Source organism: Mandrillus leucophaeus, unplaced genomic scaffold (genome assembly GCF_000951045.1).
Source record: "Mandrillus leucophaeus isolate KB7577 unplaced genomic scaffold, Mleu.le_1.0 Scaffold55, whole genome shotgun sequence".
NCBI classification, from domain to species: domain Eukaryota; kingdom Metazoa; phylum Chordata; class Mammalia; order Primates; family Cercopithecidae; genus Mandrillus; species Mandrillus leucophaeus.
Window position 1 is genome coordinate 4,002,626 of NW_012105919.1, and position 9,843 is coordinate 4,012,468.

General features: G+C 44.2%; 1 pseudogene; it reads left to right on the top strand.

Moving 5' to 3' along the window:
- LOC105552316 overlaps positions 1-9,843 on the top strand; it is a 48,370-nt pseudogene that overhangs the window by 3,398 nt on the left and 35,129 nt on the right.

Sequence of the window (9,843 nt, forward strand, 5' to 3'; positions counted from 1 at the left end):
AATATACCTGGAGCTCTGGGGATGTGGGGCTCCAGGGACACAGCTGCCACCCACAGCACACTGGGCAGGAACAGTCATGCCCAATTGCTGGGCTAACAGCCTCCTGGTGAATTAGGAATGAGGACTCACCTTCATCTCTGCTTTGTCAAAATTCCTCCAGGAAATGAGTAAGATAAAATTCATCCCATTCTTGTTCCTCCATGCCCTGCCTCTTCCTTCACTGAGCAGTTTTTCTCCTGCAAACACAATGCTCGTGTCAGAAAAAAAAAAGACAGAACTACATCATTCAACACCTACTGATTAAATGCCAACTTCTGAACACTGACATGTGATGCTTCTGACATACTCTTGATAGATTCACATTGTACAGAGGGGGAAAGGGACTCGGCAGTTGCAGAACTGATTCAAGGCTGCAGAGCTTGTAAGAGTCTGGAATTTGATCCAAGCTGGAATTTGATTCTTTCCTATGGCAGCTGTAACAAATTACCAGAAACTTAGTGGCTTAAAACAACACAAATATATATATTCTATTACAGTTCTGGAAGTCAGAAGTCTGAAATGGGCCTCCTCGGCCTTCAGTACCTCTAAGATTTGTGTCTAGCATGCTTTTCAGAGATCCACTGCCTATTTGCAGTGAAACCAAGGTATCAATAGAGCTGCTTCCTTCTAGAGGCTCTAAGGGAGATCCATTCTTTGCCTCTTCCACCTTCTAGAGGCCACCTGCATTCCTCAGCTTACAGCTGCAATTGCTACAATCTCTGCCTCCATGGTCTCATTACTTTCTCCTTATACCTCTGGCTTTGACCACCCTCCCTCCCAGCCCCACTGCTTCCCTTTTATAAGGACCCATTCCTAAGGTATATACCCAATGAAAATATATATCTGATATGGCTCGGCTCTGTGTCCCCACCCAAATCTCATGTCGAATTGTAATCCCAGTGTTGGAGGTAGGGCCTGGTGGGAGGTGATTAGATCACGCAGGTATTTCCCATGAATGGTTAGCACCATCCCCTTGGTGCTCTTCTTGAGATAGTGAGTGAGTTCTTGAGAGATCTGGTTGTTTAAGAGTGTTTAGCACCTCCCCTGTCTTGCTCCTGCTCCCACCATGTGAGACATCTCACTCCCCTTTGCCTCCCACCGTGATTGGAAGCTTCCTGAGGTCTCCCCAGAAGCAAAAGCTACTATGTTTCCTGTAAAGCCTGCAGAACCATGAGCCAATTAAACCTTTTTTCTTTATTAATTACCCAGTCTCAGGTATTCCTTTAGAGCAATACAAGAGTATATAAGAATACCTAAGACTGGGTAATTAATACAATATTTTGTAAAAATTTGCATTCACATGTTCATAGGAACTCTATTCATAACGACCAAAAACTAGAAACGACCCAAATGTCTCAACAACAGAGGAACAGAGAAATAAATTGTGGCAGAGACATGCAATGGAATACTACCTAGCAAAAGAGGAGGAACAAATACCAGTAACATGGAACAGCATGCATGAGTTTTGCAGGCTTAACATCGAGTACAGGAAGCCAGACACAAATGAGTGCAGGCAGCACAATTCCATTCACATGACGTTCAAGAACAAGCAAACTACTTTCTGGTGATAGAAATTAGATGCTGATTACCGGACAGTGGTCGCGGAGCGGGTGGGGTAAGGTGGTTCTTTTAAGCACATTTTTAGCATTTGCTAATCTGTCCTTTTGTGTTTCTGTACTTTTGTGTATGTTTGCCGTATTTCACACAAGAAAAGTTAAAATTTTACATTTTCTTCATTACCTCTAAGATCTGTGTCTAGCATGCTTTTCAGAGAATCACTGCCTATTTGCATTTATCTTTCTAATACCACCTGCCCGTGTCCTTTGTCCACCTCTCTAGGTTGGTCTCCTTTTACCTAGATTTGTGCAAGCTCTTTCCACATTAAATAATCCAGCCTTTTTAACGAGTGCTGCAGGCATTTTCCTCTGGTGCTTTGTTTATACATTCCAGTCATTAAATTGTGTGATTTTTTTCCTTTGAGTTTTATGTCATTGTTAGAAAGCTCTCCACTTCTGGGACTTCATTTGTTTTAGTTTTTACATTTTCATTTTTTATCTGAGATTTTCATGGTTTTGTCCAGAATATTTTAGTGTAAGAAATCACTTGGAAATTCAGCTTTATTTTATTGCTAAGACCAGTTACCTTAACATCTTACCACTTTCTCACAGGTAAGTGGTGCTAGCTTTATCATACACCTAATTCCTTTTGTATTGGGCATGGTTTTGAACCTTCTCTTTTTTCTTTTTTTTTCAACAGAGTCTTGTTCTGTCACCCACATCGGAGTGCAGTGGTGCAATCTTGGCTCACTGCAACCTCTGCCTCCCGGGTTCAAGCGATTCTCCTGTCTCAGCCTCCTGAGTAGCTGGGATTACAGGTGCTTGCCACCACCCCCAGTTAACTTTTGTATTTTTAGTAGAGACAGGGTTTCATCATGTTGGCCAGGCTGGTGTCGAACTCCTGACCTCAGGTGATCCACCTGCCTCGGCCTCCCAAAATGCTGGAATTACAGGTGTGGGCCACCACGCACGGCTCTGAACCTTCTTTTGTGTCACTCATACATCCACCACCCATTCCTGCACCAGGGTCTTCATGGAAGAAAACTCCAGCCAGTTGAACTGTTATCCTGCTATAGAATGTGTCTTTCATACACACACACAGGGACTGACTCATGCTTCCTCTTTACCTGGAATATCTTTACCCCGTATCTTAGCAGACACATTCCCATATTTCAAGCATCATGGCAAATACCACCTCCTTTAAGTCTTTCTTAATCTTCTGAGTGATGTGCACTCTAGGGAAATCTAGCATCTTGGCTTTGGACATATTTCCAAAGACTATTGCCATGATTATTTCCAAAGACTACGTTGTTCTGTAGGAAGAGAGTTTTGGATCTACCAATGAATCAACTGACATCTCAATGGTTATTGAAGGGAAGTTCATCAGTCTGCAGGTAACCCATGCTGAGATAGAGCTAGAATGAGAACAAGAACTGACAGTTGTACAACTTTGTTGGTTGCTAAAGTATTAAAGTGTTGCATGATATGGTGTTTTGGTCCATCCTCACATTGCTATAAATAAATACTTGAGACTGGGTAATTTATAAGGAAAAGATGCTTAATTGGCTCACAGTTCTGCAAGCTGTACAGGAAGCACGGCAACATCTGCTTCTGGGGAGGCCTCAGGAAGCTTCCAATCATGGCGGAAGGCAAAGGGTGAACAGACACATCACATGGCGAAAGCAGGAGCAAAAGAGTGAGGGCAGGAGGTGCTACATACTTTTAAACAACTAGATTGCATGAGAACTCATGCACTATTGTGAGGGCAGTACCAAGGGGAGTGGTGCCAAACCATTCATGAGAAATCCACCTCCATGATCCAATCACTGCCCACCAGGCCCCACCTCCAACACTGGAGATTACATTTCAATGTGAGATTTGGGTGGGGACACACATCCAAACTACCTCATATGCCATGGTGCATTTGCTCTAGATTGTAAGTTTCTTGAAAGTAGAAATGAAATACGTCTTTGTGGAGGCCAAAGCAGCTCCATCTCAGACACTAATCCACCATATGGGCTTCTGGTTAAGCCCAGTTCCAAAAGGGCCCCTAAAATTTCCAGTTTATCTATTGTTCCTTGTGGAAGAGCCAATACTTGCTATAAATCTTGCTCTCAGGTCAAACCACCTCGATGTCTTCTATGTCAATTGCCCTAAGCATCCCCTCTGAATCACCCTTTCCCTATGGTATGTAAGCCCTGGGTCTGGGAGTAATGGTGAAACTGCCTTTGCAAAAATTCTAACAGTGAGAAAATTATGACAGTGAAGAGATCTGACCTAACCAACTCCATCTTGCCTTTAACCTCCAAGCTTCCTTGTTCACTCCTGAGTGTAGGCTGAACTAACTTTGGGGAGGAATTTAGTTTAGAGTTTAGCTTTAAAACAAAGAGTTTTCTTCCCAAAAGAAACTCCCTCCTTGCTTAGAACTCAAACCACCTTTGTAAAACCAACACATTAACCACAAGATTAGAAATTGTAGCTCAGGAGTCGTGCAGCCAGAGGCCACAAAATTCCTAACCTCCCCAGTTGCGCCTAAGGATAATGTTACCATTGTAAGACCTCGGCCTGGTGTTCGAGATATTTTTCAGCCACTGAATTCTGATGGATCAGTTGGTCCCACCCAGACCAGTAAACTGCTTCATCTGGTCTTACGGCCCCCACCCAGAAACTGACGTGGTACAAGAAGACAGCTTCAACTCCCTGTGATTTCAGCCCCGAACCCACCAATCAACGTTCCTCATTTCCTATCCTCTGTCTGCCAAACTATCTTTTTTTTTTTTTTTTTTTGGAGACAGAGTCTCACTCTGTTGCCCAGGCTGGAGTGCAGTGGCACAATCTTGGCTCACTGCAACCTCCACCTCCTGGGTTCAAGTGATTCTCCTGCCTCAGCCTCCCAAGCAGCTAGGATTACAGGCATGTACAACCATACTCGGCTAATTTTTTTATTTTATTGTTTTTAGTAGAGATGGGGTTTCACCATGTTGGTCAGGCTGCTCTCGAACTCCTGACCTCCTGATCCATCCACCTCGGCCTCCCAAAGTGCTGGGATTACAGGCGTGAGCCACCATGCCCGGCTTAAACCCTTAGCCTCTGAATTTTCAGGGAAGCTGATTTGAGTAATAATAAAACTCCAGTTTCCCGTTTAACTGTCTCTATGAGTATTAAACTCTTTATTGCAATTCCCCTGTCTTGATAAATCGACTGTATCTAGGCAGTGGGCAGGAAGAACCCATTGGGCAGTCATAATAGCATGGGGATCCACCATCTGGTCTTCCCACTGCCCAAGACACAGGCATGGCTTCTGTTTGTAAGACGCTATTAAGTATTTTTTCCTAAGAAACTTGATTTACCTGCCTCTTTCTTTGGCCTCTCAGCTTCTTCCAACTTTTGGGGGTAGGTTTACATAGACCTGCCCACTGCAGAACGATCTTATATTCATGTATTTAGTCACTGACGTCCAAGGAGATTGATCAGCAGAAGGAACTTGGAATATCAGTAAACTATAATAATGTTATTTGCCTCCTGTCTCAAAATGCTAACTGAAAAAAAAAAAAGGCCAGATATTTGACTAGGTTCATTCATCCAAAACACGCCTAGTTATGATGTGCTTCTTTGAGTACAATGACCAAGTTGAGTCTTACCAGGTGAAATTTAATGGTGTCTATAATCCCCACTGTTCCAGCATCCCAGAAGTCCCTCTCTGTTTGACACTTAAAAATAATGCCACAAGCAGTTACCATTTCCCAAGCTCTCTGTGTGTCCTGGACACCTAGGAGACATTAGCTCCTTTAGTCCTCACAACAGCTCCCTGAGTTTCATACCCCCAGAGCAGAGCTCACAGAGGCCACGGGCATAGACTCTGAAGCAGGGCTGTCCAACAGGACTTTCTGCAATAATGAGAATGTTCCAGATCTACAATGTCCAACTCTGTACCAAACAGCCACATTGGCTACTGAGCATGTGAGATGTATGCCTGAGAAAATGAATTTTAAATTGTATTTAATTTTAATTAGTTTAAGCTTAAATGGCCTCCAAATCTAAATCCCAGTGCTGCCACTTACTGAGTGGGCTTGGGCAAGGTACTGTACCTCACTAGTCTGGTTTTCCTTTCTGTTAAATGTCGTGAGCTGAATTGTGTCCACCCTACCTCCCCCCGGCCAAATTCATATGTAAAAGACCTAACCCCCAGTACTTTTTTTTTTTTTTTTTAAGACAGAGTCTTGCTCTATTGCCCAGGTTGGAATGCAGTGGCATGATCTCAGTTCACTGCAACCTCCCGGGTTCACGTGATTCATTAAGTAGTGATGGTAAAGGAGGTCATGAGAAAGGGGAAGTCATGACATCAATACAATAAGACCAGTGTCCTTATAAGAAAAGGAGACAATGCCAGGGGTACATGTACACAGAACACAGGAAGTGTGAGGATGCAGGAAGAAGGTGGCCATCTGCAAGCCAAGGAGAGAGGCCTCAGGAAAAACCAATCCTGCTGGCACCTTGACTTTGGACTTCCAGCTTCCAGAACTTTGAGAAAATAAATTTCCACTCTTTAAACCACCCAGTCTGTGATATTTTGTTATGGCAGCCCCAGCAAACTAATACAGTAAGATAAGAATTAAAGAATTGGCCAGTCATTTTGGTTTGCACCTGTAATCCCAGCACTTTGGCAAACTGACGTCAGAGGATTGCTTGAGGTCAGGAGTTTGAGACCAACCTGAGCAATATAGTGAGATGAGACTCCCTTGTCTCTGCAAAAAAATTAGCCAGATGTGGTAGCATGCATCTGTAGTCCCAGCTACTCAGGAGGCTGAGGCAGGAGGATTGCTTGAGCCGAGGACTTCAAGGCTGTGGTGAGCTGTGATTGTGCCACTGCACTCCAGCCTGGATGACAGAGCAAGATTCTATCTTAAAAAAAAAAAAAAAAGTATAAGAACTGACTTCCAGGGATTGTCCTGAAATTAACAGATATGCAAAGCACATGGCATAGTGCCCAGCACCTAGTAAGTGTTCACTAATAGTCACTAATGTTATTATCATTACTGATGAGCAGGCTGAGCTCAGAGAAGAAGGAACTTGCCAAGGCCACAGAGCCAGAAAATAGGAGAACTAAGTCTCAAACTCGGTTCTATCTGATGCCAAGGGACACTGTTCTGCTCTGCTACCTTCCTTCTTTCTTCCCCACCTGGAATAGGAGACCCCTAATCCCTATTTGGTACAGATAGATGGCACACAGTGGGAAGAACACAAACCCACTGCTACCTTCCAAGTCTGTCTCTTCCCAGTAAGGAATCTTGGCATATGGATTCCACGTATTATTCTGGGCCCAGATAAAAAACTAAATGTCCTGGCCGGGTGCGGTGGCTCACGCCTGTAATCCCAACACTTTGGGAGGCCAAGGCGGGCAGATCACAAGGTCGGGAGATCGAGACCATCCTGGCAAACACGGTGAAACCCCATTTCTACTAAAAATACAAAAAATTAGCCAGGCGTGGTGGCGGGTGCCTGTATTCCCAGCTACTCAGGAGGCTGAGGCAGGAGAATGGCGTGAACCCAGGAGGCAGAGGTTGCAGTGAGCCAAGATCGTGCCACTGCACTCCAGCCTGGGCGACAGAGCCAGACTTTGTCTCAAAAAAAAAAAACAAAAAGAAAAAACCTAAGTGTCCTATCATGGAAGTCTCTTAAGGAACACCAGAAGACAGGAACGGAAATGTTCACTGGCTTAAACACCTGGTTCCTTGGCATTCCCAAAGATGAGACTAACGTCCCATTGATGCAGGACAGGTGAGCCCCAAAATTGGGGCTTAGCCCAGGAGGGTTCTTGGCTTCACGCAGGAAAGAATTCGAGGGCTAGCTAGTGGTATTAGCAACTTTTATTGAAGCAGCAGTGCACAGCAGCAGCAGAGGTCCTGCTCCTTGCAGAGTAAGGCTACCTCACAGGTGCTACGCCCAGAGTAGCAACTCAGGGGCAGTTCTGCAGTCACGTTTATGCCCATTTTTAATTATATGCAAATTAAGGGGCAGGTTATGCAGAAATTTTTAGAAAAAGAGGGGTAACTTCTGGGTTTTGGGGTCATTGCCTTAGAAAGGGGTGGTAACTCCCAAGTGTTGCTGTGGCAATTGTAGACTGCAATGGCACAGGTGGGCATCTCTTACGGAAAGGTGCTTTTGCCTCTTCCCTGTTTCAGCTAGCCTTCAATCTGGTCCGGAGTCGGAGCCTGCCTCCAGCAACCAGTCCCGCCTCCTACCTTTCTACTGACTCCAGAGAGTGTCCGAACCTCTGGCTGTCTCGTCGTGGTCAGTCAAGTTAGACACAACCATGCTTGTTTCTGTCAGGAATGCTCGAGTCCACCACATAACCAATTCCACTGCCAAAGCTGGGGCTGATTTCTGGCCAGGGACCCCCAAAGACTTCTTATCCTCAGTTAACCTAAACACACTGTTTGGGCCACTCATACACAGAAATACTACCAAGAGAAATGAGGCATCTGCCAAAACCAGATTACTTCTTGTTATTTTTTAAATTAATTAATTAATTAATTTTTTGGAAATGCATTCTCACTCTGTCACTCAGGTTTGGAGTGCAGTGGTGTGATCTTGGCTCATCACAACTTCCACCTCCCAGGTTCAAGCGATCCTCCCACCTCAGCCTCCCGAGTAGCTGGAATTACAGGCACGCACCACCATGCCTGACTAATTTTTGTATTTTTAGTAGAGACAGGGTTTCACCATGTTGGCCAGGCTGGTCTCTAACTCCTGACCTCAAGTGATCCGCCCACCTCAGCCTCCCAAAGTGCTGGGATTACAGGTGGGAGCCACTGTGCCCAGTCAAAACCAGACTACTTCTTGCCACCACATAAGGCCATTCCTGAGAAGGAAGTAAGGAGCCTGCCCTCAAATGCTGCATAGCCTCTCCTCTATGAGGGGGAGAACATTAGTACCTCCCAGGAAATCAAGCTTTAGACTAACACAATTCAGCAGGGCAGCCAATATGGTCATTGGAGCTGAAGAACTTTTCACCTGATGGGCCTCAATAATCAAGAAAGTGATTGGGTGCAGACAGGAATTCTGTCCCCACTCTGCCATGAAGAAACTTGGCCTCCATTTTTTAACTGGCAAAGACAAATTGTATATATTTATGATGTACACCATGATGTTTTCAAATATGTATACATCGTGGAAACCTAACTCAAACTATTTAACATAAGCATTACCATACATACTGATATGGTTTGGCTCTGTATCCCCACCCAAATCTCATGTCCAGTTATAATTCCTAATGTTGGGGGAGGGACCTGGTGGAAGGGGATTGGGTCATGGGGGAGGATTTCCCCTTGCTGTTCTCGTGACAGTGAATGAGTTCTCGTGAGATCTGGTTGTCTGAAAGTGTGTAGCACATTCCCCTTCGCTGTCTGTCTCCTGTTCCACCATGGAAAGACGTGCTTGCTTCCCCTTCGCCTTCTACCATGATTGTAAGTTTCCTAAGGCCTCCCAGCCATGCTTCCTATACAGCCAGCAGAACTGTGAGACAATTAAACCTCTTTTCTTCATAAATTACGCAGTCTCAAGTAGTTCTTTATAGCAGTGTAAGAACAGACTAACACACATATTTTGTGTGTGCGTGGTGAGAACACTTAAAATCTACTCTCTGAGCAATTTTCAAATATACAATACATTGTTATTAACTACGGTCACCATGTGTACAATAGTTCACTTGAACTTATACCTACTTGGCCTCCACGTTCTAGATTCTAAAATGAGAGTGTTACATTAGCAGGATAACTAAGCTCCCTCCCAGTGCTAAAATGTTAAGTACAGAAGAAGAGAATTCTATAGTAATCCCTAAAAGTATTTTAAACCATTATTAAAATTTCCCTTTATACAATAATGATGCAGTAGGAAAAATGAGTGTAATCTTACCTTTCAGTGTAATAGCCTAATCAAAAAGAAGACAACACTGAATGTAATAAAATTGTTAACTGCTCTGGGCTTGGTGGGCAGGATGAGCAAACGCAGTGAGAAGGGGTGAAGGGAAAAGGTGCTCTCTCTGATCACAATGAGAAGACAACAGTGCCTCCATCCATCATCATGCAGGGGCTCAGAGAGTTGAGAGGAGCCCCAGGGTCAAGGGCTTAAACTTTCTGAGCTTTGAACCACTTGGGCAAACCACTCACCCTCCTTGCCTCCCAAAACCGACTTCTCTAAAACTATGAAAACTTCAGTGCTACCATGAATTTAAAAAAAAAAAAAAAAA